Source organism: Somniosus microcephalus, chromosome 3, assembly GCF_052327205.1.
Source record: "Somniosus microcephalus isolate GS21.2 chromosome 3, FLI_Smic_1.0, whole genome shotgun sequence".
NCBI lineage: Eukaryota > Metazoa > Chordata > Chondrichthyes > Squaliformes > Somniosidae > Somniosus > Somniosus microcephalus.
This window is the reverse complement of record NC_140989.1, coordinates 363779528-363798245: the sequence shown is the minus strand read 5'-3', so window position 1 is coordinate 363798245 and position 18718 is coordinate 363779528.

Sequence of the window (18718 nt, the reverse complement as noted above, 5' to 3'; positions counted from 1 at the left end):
GTTACGCTCAGCTGAGTTCAATGAGCGTGACGCAAAAGCTATCGGCCGCTCCGAGCCATCAGGGAATCTATGCGATAATACCGCTCCTACGCCGTAAGGGGATGCATCGCACGCCAGTCTGATTGGCAGTGATGGGTTGTAATGAGCCAAAACTTCCTTGGACGTGATCAAGCCTTTGCATTTATGGAAGGCACGTTTACAGTCTTCGCTCCATTTCCAAATTACTCCCGTTTGTAGCAGTTCGTTAAGAGGGTGCAGAAGAGTTGACAAGTTCGGTAAAAATTTATGATAGTAATTTATCAATCCCAGGAACGACCTTAATTGTGAGACATTTTCAGGTGCTGGGGCTTTTATGACCGCTTCAATTTTTTCAGGTGACTTATGCAACCCTTCCTCGTTAATTATGTGGCCACAATATGATATTTGTTTCTGGAAAAATTCGCACTTGGGGCGATTTGCTCGTAGGCCCCGTTCTTTCAGCCTAGTGAGCACCTGCTCCAAATTGGCAAGGTGCTCGTTGTCGTTTTCTCCTGTTACAAGGATGTCATCTAGGTAGCATTGAGTCCCCGGAATCCCTTGGAGGACTTGCTCCATAGCTCTTTGCCAGATAGCTGGAGCTGATGCTACTCCGAAAACCAGTCGATTGTACTGGCACAGGCCTTTGTGTGTATTTATCGTGAGATACTTTTTAGAGGACTCTTCAACCTCCATCTGTAGATATGCTTGTGCCAAGTCAATTTTGGTGAAATGTTTCCCTCCAGATAGTGAGGCGAAAATATCTTCTATCCTCAGAAGAGGATACTGTACCGTGTGAAGGACCGGGTTTACAGTCACCTTGAAGTCCCCACAGATGCGAATTTTTCTCTGTTCTTCAGATTTATCATTATTCAACGTTTTCTTCATGACCGGGACAATGGGTGTTGCCCACTCGCTCCAATCTATCTTGGATAATACGCCTGCCTTTTCCAAATTCTCCAGCTCTGCCTCGACTGCTGGACGAATTGCGTATGGCACCGGCCTTGCCTTAAAAAACTTGGGAATTGCCGCATCTTCTACTTTTATTGAGGCGGTGACGCCTTTCAAGATTCCTAGTTCCTGTTGAAACACTTCCTTGGCGTTGGCCAAGATGTCTTTTAATCGTTCAGGTATGACGTCATCATCATTTTTTTTCTTACTGGTCACCGTCAGTGCCTGAATGGAGTGCCAGTCTAAACATATCTTCCTGATCCATTCACGTCCCAACAGCGGTGGACCACCATCTTGCAGAACGTATAAATACAACTTCTGTATTTCCTTGCCGTTGTATACAACAGGCACCCTTATTTTCCCTTTGGGGTATACTTTCTGCCCCGTATATGTTTTCAAGATAATGGATGTGTCTTTCAAAGGTATATGCGGAAATAGCCGCTCGTAATCCCGTCGACTTATGACGGTCAGAGCCGATCCTGTATCTAGCTCCATTTTAACTGGGGACCCCGCTATCGTGAGGGTAACCCAAATGGTCTGGTAATCTTCTTTGGCAATTACATTATGTAATTTGAGACAGCTTAGTCTCTTGTTTGCGGAGTCGCTATCACTTTTCTGGTCTTCGGAGCTACTGTCCGTCATCATTTGTACCTTTCTGTACTTTTCCTTATTGATTTTTTTCCTGTCCGTGGATTTTTTGTTTCCAGATCGGCATACACGTGCAATGTGTCCAATCTTTCCGCATTGCCTGCATGCTTTGTCCTTGAACCAGCAGTCTCTCTGGTCATGGGTGGATCTGCCGCAGCGATAACATCTCTCGAAACCCTGTGTCATTTCATGGGTGCCGAAGTCCTGTGGCTGTTGCTGTATCTCTGCAGCTCCTCTTGCGGCTGCTTCGTATGATACAGCCACACTGAAAGCCTTGTCCAGTGTCAAATCTTTCTCAGAAAGTAGCCTTTTCTGTGTTCCTTCACTTAGGAGACTGCAGACGAATTTGTCTCGAAGAGAATCTGCCAGTCCTGCCCCGATTGGCAGTGCTTTGACAGCTTCCTTAATTTGGTGAGGTAATCAGCGTTACTTTCATTCTTGTGCTGATTCCTCCTGAAGAATTTGAATTGTTCCGCTATCAGCAGCGGTGTTGGGTTTAAGTGCTCCTGTAGGGTATCAACAATCTCCTTAAAATTCTTGTCCTTCGGTTTGGCTGGAGTGATTAAGTTTCGTAACAGCCCGTATGTCCTTGCGCCCATTAGATTTAGAAGTACTGATGCCTTTTTATCATCCTCTATTTCATTTGCTGTGAAATGTACCTCCACTCTTTCCACATATGTGGTCCAATCCTCTATATCGCTATCGAAATCAGTAATATTGCCAGTCTTAGGCATCCTGAAAAAAAAATGGCGCCTCCCGCGCTTTCCTTTCTTCCCCGCAGAAAAAAAATGGCGCCTCCCGCGCTTTCCCGCCGCTGCCGCTTCTGACAACGCTGTTCTCCACGGTTTTTATTTACATAGGTATTTTTAATAGGTGGAGACTCGTTCCCGCCGGACTCTCTGGGACTTTTCCCTCCCTCTGCTTGGTCCGAACGCTGACCTGCTTTGCAGCGCTGGCCGTCTCCCGAGGGCTCCACCCTCTGTCTCCGTTTGCCTCCGCCTTCGCTGCTTGGCCCCGCTGCAGAGCCAGCCGATGGAGCCCCAGCCCGCCGCCCAGGAAGGATTATTGCAGTACCTGCCACCAGCTCGGCTAGCTGGTGAAACCACAGTTTTTTTTCTTCCTTGTTTTTCTTCGACTTTCGTCTGAGGAATCGATCTCCTTGAGGTGCTGCCGAATTGCAGGTAAGTCCGTTTCCAATTCGTCGCCACTGTTGTATCCATGTGTTAATGGAGACACGGAATGCAGGAGTTGGTTTCACAGGTGTTTACGGAACAAAATCTGGAGGTGAACTAACAGATACAAGACACTATACAGGCTTATATAGCCCGAGTGGCCATTACCGGCATTACAGTACACAGGGGCTCTTAAAGGCACATACACCACAATTACCATTTGCCTTCTTAACCGTCTGCCGCACCTGCATGCTTACCTTCATTACTGCTTTTCCCTCGTCAATCTACTACTTTTACTCTCCTGATCCTTCTATCTGTGCCAGTGAAGCAACTGATATTATTCCAGCTGGCATAGAGGATTCCACACCTGGCTGTTCCCCTCCCCCCCCCCCCCCCCGTCAGATCTGGAACTGCGGCCGCAAATTTAATCGCACTGAGGGGGCGGGTTTGGAGGCGGGTCCGCTGTCAAAATCACAAAGATTGACAGCGGGTAGGAAACCCGCTGTCAACCCGCCTCCACGCAAGTCTCCCAGATGTCAGGTCTGTCAGCGCTGAACTGACCTGACACCAAGTAGCGTGGGATACAATTAGCTACTTAAATGGCTTGTTAAGAGCCAATTTAAGAGGATTTATAGGCTTAAATCTAATTTTACCTTCTCCGCTACTGGTGACCCGCTGTTCGGGGAACACGCCAGCTCAACCTGGCATGTTTTCAGTCTGCTCTGATGTTTGTGAAAAGCTGATAGCTGCAGAAGTGGTGTCAAGGATACCATAGAATCATAACGGCACAAAAGGAGGCCATTCGGCCCATCGAGTCCGTGCCGGCTTTCTGTAGAGCAATCCAGTCAGTCCCATTTCCCCACTATATCCCCGTAGCCCTGCAAGTTTATTTCCCTCAAGTGCCTATCCAGTCTCCCCTTGAAAACATTGAGTGTCTCCGCTTCCACCACTTCCGTCGACAGCGAGTTCCAGGTCATCACCATTCGCTGCGTAAAAAGTTTTTCCTCACACCCTCCCTGTATCTCTTGCCCAAAACCTTAAATCTGTGTCCCCTAGTCCATGTACCATCAACTAATTGGGAACAGCCTTTCCCTGTCTAGCCTATCCAAACCCGTCATAATCTTGTACACCTCTATCAAATCACCCTTCAACCTCCTTTGCTCTAATGAAAACAAATACAGCTTCTCTAACCTGTCCTTGTAGCTAAGATCACCCATCCCCGGAACCATTCTGGTAAATCTCGTCTGCACCCTCTCAAGGGCCTTCACATCCTTCCTAAAGTGTGGTGACCAGAACTGGATGCAATACTCCAGTTGTGCCTTTTACAAATCCGTGTTGGCTCTCCTTAATTAGCTTAAACGTCTCCAAGTGCCCGTTAATTTTTTTCTTGATTATTGTTTCTAAAACTTTACCCGTCACTGATGTTAAACTGACTGACCTAGGATTGTCCTTACGCCCTTTCTTGAACAATGGTGTCACATTTGCCACTTTCCAACCCTCAGGCACCTCCTCCGTGTCTAGGGAAGATTGGAAAATTATGGCAAGCCCTTCCGCTATCTCCTCCCCCAATTTCCTTAGCAACCTGGGATGCAAGCCATCTGGACCAGGCGACTTGTCCACTCTAAGCGTACCCAGCCTTTCTAGTACATCCTGTCGCAGATGGTGAGTTTCAGAGCACAGAAAATGTTGGTTACTGTATTTTTAATACATATAGAGATTTCTTTAGCTGACAAGTTTTTAGATTCAACTGTATGTCCAGTGCCATCTCATTGGGAGAACCTCTCTCACCAGTGACAGATCGCTTCTGTCATCTCACCTGCAGCTGCCATCTATTCCAGCAACATCAGAACCAATGAAACAATCAGACCTTGGTCCTCCGAATCCTTCCACGATCAGCCCCAAAACCAACATCATCACCAACCTTCTCCGCCATCATCTAATGCTGCACAGGACACAGGGCATCAGCCCCTGACAAATTTGCTGGCCAGGAGGCCAGTGATGGCATCACCATGGCCAGATTTTCTTCACTTGACGCTGTAAACCCTGGCTGCCACATGATGCGCCAGATTGACACCATCCCACACCAGCATCGTGAAGCATCCCTTTAATGTCCAAGCCATTCCATGCACACTCATCACTATGGTGGGGGGAAGAAGTTACGACTGAACAATCACTGGAACTCAGTAAGACACTGAGGTGTGCTCAGATCTGTCCAGTAAGGGGCACTTTTTGAAAAAGATTTCCCTGTATGACAACACACTACCAGAAACTTCACATGGGCATTGGCTAAACCTCTCACGTGCCTACCCTTGTGTGTTGTTAATTGGTATGCTTGCAGTAGGATAAGGGTGAGTGTGAGGGGTGGCTAGCGAGATGGGGAAGTGATAAAGTAGATAGAGAGGGATGGGTGGAGGTGTAAGGTAAGTTGGTGTCCTGGGGAGGTCTCTTCCGCCCTTGGAGAGCCTGGGTGGAAGCTTTCACCTTTGTGCAGTGATTGTCAATGTTTGCAGCACCTCAATGCTGTTAAACACTGTTAAACACTGACAGATCAACTGTCAAACTCCATGTAGACATGGTCCCTTTAAGGAAACCGGCTGACATCATCAAATGACGCCATCAGACCCGCTTCCTGTTAATTGGCCGGTGGGCGGACTTAACAAGGCCAATCAAGGTAAAATCCCGTCTGCAGAGCGGATGCAGCTGGGAGCGGGACCAGAACCCAGAAACCAGCTGTCCCGCCCCCATCCCGCCTCCTCATATAAATTCGCGGCCTGCATCTTAGTTAAATCATCCATGTCATTCTGCTATCCCTCATGAAAGTTTTGACTCTTGCAACCGGAGTCCTATATGTAAAGTCTGTGGGTTGTATAGCGAAGTAATACACAGACTACAAGAGTAACTTAAACAGGACTTTACTATTCGAAGGTCAGGGCGAATCTGCCCAATAAGTTCTGCCACAGCACTTATATACCGGTGTGGTCACCGTCGGTATTACAGTATACAGCAGCCAGGATAAAGTAGTGCCACACCTAAAATAGTTCTCTTAAAGGTGGACGGTTACATACAATAGTTCTCTTAAAGGTAGAACAGTTACATACACTACAATCCTCCCTTTTTAGCTTACAACATACTTATTCCCCATTAACATAACATCATAACATATCCAACTTCATGTTACAACAGTTCACAGAGGTAGTCTCTGCGGAAACAGTTCACAGATTCAGTCTCTGCGGGAAACAGTTCACAGATTCATTCTCTGATCTTCTTGACTCGGTCCGGACCACGCCTCCGTGGTGTAGTCGGGTCACCTTGCGAGAGGGACTCATCCCCTAGTCCTTCCCTAGACTTAACAGCTTTACTTCCATCACTTCTGAACCAGCATTGCTGACTTTTTAAAACAAACAAAAAACAGTTGGATTGCCTTGGGAAATTTTCCTACTTTCCAACTGATTTGGCTCCGTTCAGGGGACCACGTGTGTGATCGGGTATAGGTAATAATAGTTCAGCTGGTTATCATCTTCTGCTTCGTCTTTTCCTTTTTTGCTTCTTGGAGACTCTCGGGGCTCCATTATCAGCTGCCAGCTGTAACGCCACCATCTCCCTATGTTCCTTAGACTTTAAGTGATTCATCCTGATTTCGGCACTTTGGGAGTTCTCGGCACAAGCTGGGCAGACCAGGTCCTCGTAATATTCAGTGCCACTCAACAGATCATGGTAATATTCGGTGTCGTCCTGAGCTAGGCCAGCAAGAGGGTCTTCTATTTCCTCCTTACCCAGCTGGACGTTAGCCGACTTTTGTTCCAAATCCCGACATCTGTCCTGAAGAGACTTCATCATGCGTTCAGATTCATCCCGCTTTTTCTGGGCTTCCTGCAAGTCTTTTACTAATGACCTCATTTGTGATTTCAATACTTCAACTTCATTCGGAGATTGATTGATCGGACTATTCAATCCCTCTACTGAAGTAGCTGTTTCAGTATTCTGTTGTCCTACATTGCCATGCGTCAGCGTACGTTTGGCATCCAAGGGCTGTTCTGCTGCAGACTTCTCAGTCTGGGTTGCCACCTCAGCTCTTCCAATGACTTTTGAGAGCTCCCTTCCCTTTGAAGATTGAGGCTCGTATTTAAGTTTTTCCCATTTTAGAGTTTTATCCCTCAGCATTTGAATGAGTTGGTTGACTGTTAACTCTTCTGCCATCATCCCTTTTCCATTAACTACAGGGCTGTTTATAACCTTTCCCTGGAGGAGTTGGCTGACTGTTAACTCTCCTGTCCTCATCCCTTTTCCATTAGCTGCAGGGCTGTTTAGAACCTTGTCCTGGGGCTCCTTTGCTGCTTCTACTTCGCCATCATCCGCAGGCCCCATCATTCGAATTTCCACAAATGAATCGTCTGGTGATGCTGCACCCAACTTCAGTAGGAGCTCGGAAGTCATGTCGACCAACTCAGCTTTTTCTGCCTGCAACCTGCTAACCAGCGCCTTCAGTTGCGGCACATCTTGTTCCACCGGATTGGAGCACGCCCCTTCAGAAGCCGAATCCGCTTTGATTCGTTTGGCCTCCTCGTGCAGACGGTTTGTGTGCTCCTGCTCCCTTTTCTTCCCCAGCTGCTTCTGTTGTCTTTCCAGATTCTCCCATTCGGTATCATAGAACTTTTTCATTGCTTTCATCTCTTGCTCGAGACGGCAATTCAATTGTTCTAATTGCTGTCGTAATCTGAAATAAGTTTACGTTCGAGCTCGATGTTCCTCAGTAATATATATCTCTGTAACTTGAACAGACTCAGAATTCTCTGTCGAGCTATGTTGTTGTTGCTCAGAGGAATTCTGTTCTGAAACTTTGTTCTCCTCTGGAGCATAAGCCTTTAGGCCCACATTCGTTCTACCAACCTTAGTCAGCAAGTTCATTTTAGACTTGTCTTTCATGCTTGGGCTGGTCTTATCGTCATCTGTTTCAGAGTCTGAGCTGATTGTCTGCCCCGAGTCCTCACTCGTTATTGCTTTGAGGTAGTGCCATTCCATGTCTATTTTCTTGATCCACTCCCGTCCTAGAAGTGGTGGTCCTCCCTCAGGTAGTACGTATAAGTCCATTCCGGGGTGTTCTTTGCCCCTGTCTCTCACCTTGACTCTTATCTTTCCCATGGGGTATACTTTATGCCCCATGTATGTCTGCAATACGAACTTGGTATCTCTCAAGGGTATATGTGAGAATAGCCAGTTGTAATCCCTTCGATTTATGACTGATAGGGCTGATCCAGTGTCCAACTCCATTTTTACTTGGACTCCGGCTATTTTTAGCATGACCCAGATAGTTTGTAGGTCAGCTTCCTTACATTGTGAATTCTCAGACTACCCAGTTCCTGGCCGTTTGGGTCTGAATCCGAATTCGGTTCATCTGAACTCTTCTCAGCCACCTTGTGTACTTTGTTGTACTTTTCCTGTGATGGTTTTCTTTGGTTGTTGGTCTTCTTCCCTGACCGGCATACTTTAGCTATGTGACCCAGTTTGCCACATTTTCTACATTCCTGGTTTTTAAACCAGCATTGGTTCTGATCGTGTGTTGTCTTCCCACAATGATAACATTTCGTTGTACCCGAAGTAATTTGATCCACACTGAGTACCGCTGCCTTTAGCTGCATTTCCGCAGTTCCTTTCGCTGCGGCTTCGTGTGATGCTGCAATAAGAACAGCCCTCTCAAGTGTAAGGTCGTTCTCTTCGAGCAGTCGCTTTTGCGTTCCTTCCTTCGACAACCCGCACATGAACTTGTCTCGCAATGCCTCTGTCAGATTTCCTCCAAACTGGCAGTATTTCGCTAATCTACACAGTTCGACCAAGTATTCCGCGTTGCTTTCCTCTTTCCGTTGCGTTCTCGCATAAAATTTGAATCGTTCCGCCAACATCAGCGGTGTGGGGTTCAAGTGATCCTTCAGAACAGCAACAATATTATCGAAAGTCTGATCCGCTGGTTTAGCTGGTGATAGAAGATGCTTCAATAACCCGTATGTCTTCGCGCCCATCGAGTTTAGCAAGGTTGTAGCTTTATCATCATCTTCTATTTTATTGGCCTCACAATATATCTCGATACGTTCTACGTACGTGGCCCAATCTTCCACCTCGGCATCGAAGTTGTTGATGTTACCGTGCTTAGGCATCTTCACTATCTCTCACTATCTTTCTGCGAAACAACAGGATTTCTCTTTAACTTTTTAACTTTTTCTTTTTTTTTCCAAAAATGGCGGTTTCCCGCGCTTGTCTTCTTCCCCGCCTACTGGCAAAATGGCGGTTTCCCGCGCTTGTCTTCTTCCCCCCTACTGGCAAAATGGCGGTTTCCCGCTCCTGACTTCTTCCTCTGGTGGGAGGGGTAAGCTTTGCCCTCGGGCGACGACCGCTGGTTTACGGGGTTTGTAGCCTGTGCGCCGGCTTCAGTTTATTCTGAAGCGCGCGCTAGAAAAGCCGATCGCGTTCCTTGTTCCCCCCCCCTCTTCTTTTCGGCAGGGGCAACCGGCGCTGGGGACAACCAGTTGGCGTCGGACAGATCCAGCTCCTGGTCCTTCACGGCAGCTGCTGCAAGCCGCTGGCCGGAACCTCGCTCGGTCTCTCTCTCGGGCTCTGTCTCTCCCGCTTGCGCGGCTCTCGCTCGCTCTCTCTCGGGCTCTGTCTCTCCCGCTCGCTCGGCTCTCGCTCGCTCTCTCTCGTGCTCTGTCTCTCCCGCTCGCGCGGCTCTCCCTCAGCGGCTTTAAACGCCTCTCCCAGACCTCCCGCAGTCCGGTCCTTTCCTCCCCGGCTGCGGCTGATTCTTCGCGGGTTATTTAGTTATTTATTTATTTATTGCCTCCACGCCTTATGATCCCGGTCGCAGCGCCTCGCGGCCTCGGTAGGTGCCCGGCCTTTTTCGCTCCAATCGCGCCTCCCAGCCCTCTCGCAGTCCGGTGCTTTCCTCCCCGGCTGCGGCTGAGTTCTCCGTGGCTTATTTATGTTTATATCTTCCCGCGCCTTACGATCCCGGTCGCAGCGCCTCGTGGTCACGGTATTTGTCCGGCCTTTTTCGCCGTCGCGGTCTAGTCGTCTCACGACGCTCCCCAGCCCGCTTGTACCGCGGCTTCTGCTCCACGCTGCCCCAGTCTCAGCGCCTCTGGGCCCGACTTCTGTCCGGCTCCTTTCCCCCTCGACCGTGGTCGAGTGCACCGCCCTTATCCTCCGTTTATTTGTTTCTATTTTCCCTTTACTCACAGTCACCGTGGCCGACTTGCTTCTCGTGTTGATCGGCTCACTCACCACCGTGGCAGAAGGGACAATCCGTGCCTGTTGCTGATGGAAGACTTCATGTTTGAAATCTTCCTCCTTTCTTGGTCTGCAGACTCGAGTTTTCTCTCAGCAAAACGACGAGGGCGGGTGCCTCTTCTTGACGCTCGCTTACTTCTTCAGAAGTGTTGCCGCAGGGTAAGATCAAACTCGTCGCCACTGTAAAGTCTGTGGGTTGTATAGCGAAGTAATACACAGACTACAAGAGTAACTTAAACAGGACTTTACTATTCGAAGGTCAGGGCGAATCTGCCCAATAAGTTCTGCCACAGCACTTATATACCGGTGTGGTCACCGTCGGTATTACAGTATACAGCAGCCAGGATAAAGTAGTGCCACACCTAAAATAGTTCTCTTAAAGGTGGACGGTTACATACAATAGTTCTCTTAAAGGTAGAACAGTTACATACACTACACTATATATATATGATGATGAAGCATCTTGAATCAACTTGATCTCTGCATGTAACTTCTGCAAATTTACTTTTAGAGCTGCTAAACATAATGGCCCAGAAATTCGGGTCGGGGGCTTCCCACAGGTGTAAGCCCCCGACCTGCACTTATCTTGCGCGCCGGCCGTTGAGCTGTGGGCCTGCGTGGGATTCCGATCCTGGGCCTGCTCCAACTGCCGGCGTACAGTGCTTGCGTATCCCAGGGGCGCAGTTAGTTCGAAGCGTCCCCTGGGATCACGTGAGCCATGGAGAGCCAATGGTAGCAGGGAAATGCCCATTCATAAAATTGACAGGAAGAGCTGTCAAAACTATAAATACTATAAGCACCAAAACATCACTAAAACTTCAAATAAGTTTTTTTTTAAATCACATTTTTAAAATAACATAAATTACATAAAATAACTATTTTAAACAATAATTTAAATTTTTGAAAAAATTAATTACATTTTCTAATGGGGCTAAAAATAAACTTACCCTTCTTTAAAGTATTTAAAAATAATAAACCTGTGGAAAAAATGTTTTCATTTTAATTAATTCACCACTTACCTTGTTAAAAGCAGGCCTTGCGCCTGCTTTTTACATGTGTAACTCCTGGAGACTTACCCTCCCGGAGAAACCTGCAAAAAAAACGTAAGTTCGATGCGCACGCGCTGCCTCTCCGGCGTACGCGTTCGACCTCTGAACCCTTTCCTTTAAGGGAACGGCATGCACGAAACCGGCACTTCCATTGGGCCTACGGGTGAGTACCCCATGCGTACTCACCCGTGGAGACCCGAATTTCTGGGCCAATCTTATTAAAAAGATGCATCAACTGCTGTCTTTCTGCCCTCCAGTAGTCCATCTCTTGCCAGCTCCATTCTTGTAAGTTCGGTGAATTCTTCTTTTCTAACTTTCCGCACTGATTGCAAGCCGCTTGTAAATTGAAAGCTAACTTCTATGATAAAGTTTTTCCTCCACCTCTAATCTCATTGATCTTGCCAAAGAAATTCCCTCCATTGCTCAATTCTCTTTGAACATTATGATAGTTACAATTTTCAGGTTTGGCTTAGATATTTTCTTGGGTTCATCGGTGCTGGTCACTCCTATAAGTGGTCCGAGGCACACGGCCCAATATCTAATTATACAATGGCCTAGCCCAGGGGTGTAACAATAGGACTTACTCTTCTGACTGGAATTTGACGTATTGAATGGTACCAAGTATGCAGAACTTCAATTACGTGGAGACACTAGAGAAGCTGAGGTTGTTCTTAGAGCAGAGAAGGTTAAGGGGAGGTTTAATAGTGGTGTTCAAAATCATGAAGGGTTTTGATAGGGTAAATAAGGAGAAACTGTTTCCACTGGCAAAAGGATCGGTAACCAGAGGTCACAGATTTAAGGTAATTACCAAAACAACCAGAGGCGAGATGATAATTTTTTTTTGTTGCACAGAGAGTTGTTATAATCTGGAACGTACTACCCGAAAGGGTGATGGATGCAGATTCAATAATAACTTTCAAAAAGGAATTGGATAAATATTTGAACAAGAAAAAATGCAGGGCGATGGGGAAAGGGCAGGGCAATGAGACTAATTGGATAACTCTTTCAAAGAGCCGGCACAGGCATGATGGGCCGAATGGCTTCCTTCTGTGCTGCATCATTCTATGATTCTTTAGTTGTCTTTCCCACACGTTCTCACACACGCTTCTTCAATCTTTCCGAAGGAGGACTGAAAAACACTTCAATGAGACGAGGCCAGAAACGCATGATTAAACTTCTTTATTCTACAGACAGCGAGTGAGCGTACAGAGTAACATTTTTAATTAAATCTCACTTTAACTAAGTACAGAACATCCCTCCAGAACCAATAAAATAAAAAAGATATGTGGCACACGATCCATATTAAGTTCACCTAACTTTTCCAGGTCAGCCTTCTGATTCTGATTGGCTGTAGGCTTGAGATGTGCATGTTGAACCTTGCTATGCCAGACTTCATTTCCAAACCTCCAATTACTTCACCATTCAGGGATTCGCCAATTGGCCTGGCAACTAAACTGACTACCCCTTCTCCCAGGAGTATATTCTCATCAGACGCTTCATGCTGGGCTTACATGAATAGAATGGGTTGGAAACTCAATATTCCAGGATACATAACTTTTAGAAGGGATAGGCAAAATGGAAAAGGAGGAGGGGTAGCCCTGATAATAAAGGATGGGATAAAGACAGCAGAGAGAAAGGATCTTCGCTCCGAAAATCAAGAAGTAGAATCAGTTTGGGTGGAGCTAAGAAAGAGCAAGGGCCAGAAAACATGGGTGGGAGTTGTTTATAGGCCCCCAAACAGTAGTTGTAATGTAGGGCAGAGTATAAATCAGGAAATTAGAGGTGCATGTAACAAGGGTAATACAGTAATCATGGGGGACTGGGCAAACCAAATTTGCAGTAATAGTGTGGAGGACGAATTCATGGAATGTATGCAAGATAGTTTTCTAGATCAGTATGTTGAACCAACTAAGGAACAGGCTATTTTAGATCTAGTATTGTGCAACAAGAAAGGGTTAATTAATAACCTTGTAGTAAAGGGACCTTTAGGGAAGAGTGACCATAATATGATAGCATTTTATATAGAGTTTGAAAGTGATTTAGTTAAATCCGAAACTAGGGTCTTAAATCTAAACAAAACAAACTATGTAGGTATGATGGGCGAGTTGGCTAAGGTAGATTGGGAAACTACATTAAAAGGTATGACAGTGGACGAGCAATGGCTAGCATTTAAAGAATTAATACATAATTTACAACAAATATACATTCCTTTAAGGCACAAAAAACCCACAGGAAAAGTGATCCAACCGTGGCTAACAAGAGAAGTTAAAGATAGTATTAGGTCAAAGGAAGAGGCTTATAATGCTGCCAGAAAGAGTGGTAAGACTGAGGATTGGGAGGATTTTATAATTCAACAAAGGAGTACCAAGAAATTGATTAGGAAAGGGAAAATAGAATGAGAGTAAACTAGCAAGACATAAAAACAGACTGTGAAAGCTTCTATAGCTATGTAAAAAGGAAAAGTTTAGTGAAAGTAAATGTGGGTCCCTTACAGGCTGAGACAGGAGAAATTATAATGGGAATAAGGAAATGGCAGAGAAATTAAACAAATACTTTGTGTCTGTCTTCACGGAAGAAGACGCAAAAAACTTCCCGGAAATAGTGGAGAACCAAGAGTCTAGCGAGAATGAGGAACTGAAAGATAGTAGTATTAGTAAAAAAGTAGCACTGCAGAAATGAAAGGGACTGAAAGCTGATAGATCCCCTGGACCTGATGGCCTACATCCTAGGGTTTTGAAAGAGTTAGCTACAGATGGTGGATGCATTGGTTGTCATTTTCCAAAATTCCATAGATTCTAGAACGAATCCGCAGATTGGAAGGTAGCAAATGTAACCCCACTATTTAAGAAAGGAGGGAGAGAGAAAACGGGGAACTACAGACCAGTTAGACTGACATCAGTAGTAGGGAAATTGCTAGAATCTATTATTAAGGACATGGTAACAGGGCACTTAGAAAATAATAATAGGATTGGGCAGAGTCAACACGGATTTATGAAAGGGAAATCGTGTTTGACAAATCTTTTGGAGTTTTCTGAGGTTGTAACTTAGCAGAATAGATAAGAGGGAACCAGTGGATGTGGTGTATTTGGGTTTACAGAAGGCATTCGATAAGGTGCCACACAAGAGGTTATTAAACAAAATTAGGGCTCATGGGATTGGGGGTAATATACCAGCATGGATTGAGGATTGGTTAACAGACAGAAAACAGAGAGTAGGAATAAATGGGTCATTTTCGGGTTGGCAGGCTGTAACTAGTGGGGTACCGCAAGGATCAGTGCTTGGGCCTCAGCTATTCACAATCTATATCGATGATTTGGATGAGGGGGCCAAATGTAATATATCTAAGTTTGCTGATAATACAAAGCTGGGTGGGAATGTAAGTTGTGAGGAGGATGCAAAGAGGCTTCAAGGGGATATAGACAGGCTAATTGAGTGGGCAACAACATGGCAAATGGAATATAATGTGGAGAAATGTGAAGTTATCCACTTTGGTAGGAAAAATAGAAAAGCAGAGTATTTTTTAAATGGTGAGAGATTGGGAAATGTTGGTGTTCAGAGGGACCTGGGTGTCCTTGTACCCGAATCACTGAAAGTTAACATGCAGGTACAGCAAGCAATTAGGAAAGCAAATGGTATGTTGGCCTTTATTACAAGAGGATTTGAGTATAAGAGTAAAGACATCTTACTGCAATTATATAGGGCCCTGGTGAGACCACACCTGGAGTATTGTGTACAGTTTTGGTCTCCTTACTTCAGGAAGGATATACTTGCCATAGAGGGAGTGCAACAAAGGTTCACCAGACTGGTTCCTGGGATGGAGGGGATTGCCCTATGAGGAGAGATTGAGTAGACTAGGCCTATATTCTCTGGAGTTTACAAGAATGAGAGGTGATCTCATTGAAACATACAAAATTCTTATAAGGCTTGACAGGGTAGATGCAGGGAGGATGTTTCCCCTGGCTGGGGAGTCTAGAACCAGGGGTCACAGTCTCAGAATATGGGGTCGGCCATTCAGGACTGAGATGAGGAGAAATTTCTTCACTCAGAGGGTAGTGAATCTTTGGAATTCTCTACCCCAGAGGGCTGTGGAGGCTTAGTCGTTGAGTATATTCAAGACAGAGATCGATAGATTTTTGAATATTAAGGGAATCAAGGGAAATGGGGATAGTTCAGGAAAGTGGAGATGAGGTAGAAGATCAGCCATGATCTTATTGAATGGCGGGGCAGGCTCGAAGGGGCAAATGGCCGACTCCTGCTCCTATTTCTTATGTTCTTATGAATCATTGCCACCATATTAGGTATGAATGTCTTATTAGGTCATCTGAGATGAGATAGATGCTGTGGCAACCTCTACAATTAACACCTCAAACCACCCTCTGTCTCAGAATCTGCAGCTTCTGCTTCATAAACCTGAGCGAATTTGCTTTATTTTAAAATACAACCCTTACACAACTCATTCACAAATCCCTTCCATGAAAAAAGATGATCTGAAGTTCTGAACTGTAACAATAATTGATAGCAAATTTTATCCTCATCAGGTACATCAGATTCTCCAATCTCTAGTCTACAATAAAACTTCTGATCTTGGTGATAGACCTTTCCTATTATCCATGCGATATTTGCTTCCATCCCAGTCCTATGACATTTCTTCATAAGGACATAAGAACATAAGAAATAGGAGCAGGAGTAGGCCAACCGGCCCCTCGAGCCTGCTCCGCCATTCAATAAGATCATGGCTGATCTGATCCTAACCGCCAATCCACTATCACAGAACCATCTCCTGAATCTAACAGAATTAGACACACGAAATAGGAGCAGGATCAGGCTACACGGCCCCTGGGCCCGCTCCGCTACCCACAGGGCCATGACCGATCCGAACCTAGACTCATGTCCAAATTCCTGCCCGCTCCCCATAACCCTTAATTCCCTTTACTTCTAGGAAACTGTCTATTTCTGTTTTAAATTTATGTAATGATGTAGCTTCTACAGCTTTTTGGGGCAGCATATTCCATGGACCTACCACCCTCTGAGTGAAGTAGTTCCTCCTCATCTCAGTTTTGAAAGAGCAACCCCTTATTCTAAGACTATGCCCCCTAGTTCTAGTTTCACCCATCACCGGGAACATCTTCCCTGCATCCACCCGATCCAACCCCTTCACAATCTTATATGTTTCAATAAGATCGCCTCTCATTCTTCTGAACTCCAATGAGTAGAGTCCCAATCTACTCAACCTCTCCTCATATGTCCATCCCCTCATCCCCGGGATTAACCGAGTGAACCTTCTTTGTACTGACTCGAGAGCAAGTATGTCCTTTCTTAAGTATGGACACCAAAACTGTACGCAATATTCCAGGTGCGGTCTCACCAATACCTTGTACAACTGAAGCAATACCTCCCTATTTTTATATTCTATCCCCCTAGCAATGAAAGCCAACATTCCATTGGCCTTCTTAATCACTTGCTGCACCTGCATACTAACCTTTTGAGTTTCGTGCACCAGGACCCCCAGATCCCTTTGTACTTCAGTACTTTCCAGTTTCTTGCCATTAAGATAATAACTTGCTCTACGATTTTTCCTGCCAAAGTGCATAACCTCACACTTTCCCGTATTGTATTCCATCTGCCAAATCTCTGCCCACTTACTTAGCCTGTCTATGTCCCCTTGAAGGTTTTTTATGTCCTCCTCACTCACTACTTTCCCCCCCATCTTAGTATCATCTGCAAACTTTGATATGTTACACTCGGTCCCCTCCTCCAAATCGTTAATATAGATTGTAAAGAGTTGGGGACCCAGCACTGACCCCTGCGGAACACCACTAGTTACTGATTGCCAGTCTGAGAATGAACCATTTATCCCAACTCTCTGCCTTCTGTTAGATAGCCAATCCTCTATCCATGCCAGAATATTACCCCCAATCCCGTGATTTTTTATCTTGAGCAATAATCTTTTGTGTGGCACCTTGTCAAATGCCTTTTGGAAGTCTAAATACACTACGTCCACTGGTTCCCCTTTATCCACCCTATACATTACTTCCTCAAAGAACTCCAGCAAATTTGTCAAACATGACTTCCCCTTCATAAAACCATGCTGACTTTGTCCTATTAAATTATGATTATCCAAATGTCCTGTTACTGTCTCCTTAATAATGGACTCCAAAATTTTACCTACTACAGATGTTAGGCTAACCGGTCTATAGTTTCCAGCCTTCTGTCTACTGCCCTTTTTAAATAAGGGTGTTACATTAGCAGTTTTCCAGTCTGCCGGGACCATTGCCGAGTCCAGGGAGTTTTGGAAAATTATTACCAATGCATCCACAATCCCTACCGCCACTTCCCTCAAGACCCTAGGATGTAAGCCATCAGGTCCAGGTGATTTATCCGCCTTGAGTCCCATTATTTTACCGAGTACCACTTCCTTAGTGATTTTGATCGTGTTTAGCTCCTCCCCCCCTTTAGCCCCCTGTTTGTCCAGTGTTGGGATATTCTTAGTGTCTTCTACTGTAAAGACTGATGTAAAATATTCATTCAGTGTTTTTGCCATCTCCATATTTCCCACCATTAATTTCCCGGTCTCATCCTCTAAGGGACCAACATTTACTTTAGCCACCCTTTTTCTTTTTATATAACTATAAAAACTCTTACTATCTGTTTTTTTATATTTTTTGCTAATTTACTTTCATAATCTATCTTCCCTTTCTTAATCAATCTTTTTGTTATTTTTTGCTGTCTTTTAAAGTTTTCCCAATCCTCTATCCTCCCACTAGATTTGGCTACCTTATATGCCCTTGTTTTTAGTCGAATACTATGCTTAATTTCTTTACTTAGCCACGGATGGCTGTCTTTTCTTTTACACCCATTTCTTCTCAGTGGAATATATATTTTTTGGAAGTTGTAAAATAACTCCTTAAATGTACACCACTGATCATGTATTGTCTTACCCTTTAATCTATTTTCCCAATCCACTCTACTCAATTCCACTCTCATACCTTCATAGTCTCCTTTATTCAAGCTTAGCACGCTTGTTTGAGATCCAACCTTCTCACCCTCTAATTGAATATGGAATTCAACCATGTTATGGTCACTCTTTCCAAGGGGATCCTTTACTAGGACATATTTAATTAATCCTGTCTCGTTACACAGGACCAGACCTAAGGTTGCCTGCCCCCTGGTCGGTTCAGTTACATACTGCTCAAGAAACCCATCCCTAATACACTCAATGAACTCATCCTCAAGGCAGCCCTGCCCAATTTGATTTGTCCAATTAATATGATAGTTAAAATCCCCCATAATTATAGATGTTCCCTTATTACAAGCCTCAACTATTTCCTGATTGATACTCCGTCCAACAGAGTTGCCGCAGTTCGGAGGCCTATAGACTACGCCCACTAGTGATTTTTTCCCCTTATTATTCCTTACCTCCACCCAAACTGTTTCATTGTCCTGATCTTTTGACCCAATATCATTTCTCTGTATTACAGTGATTCCTTCCTTTATTAACATAGCCACCCCACCTCCCCTTCCTTCCTGCCTGTCCTTCCTGATCGTTAAATAACCTGGTATGTTTAATTCCCAGGCATTGTCACCCTGCAGCCATGTTTCTGTAAT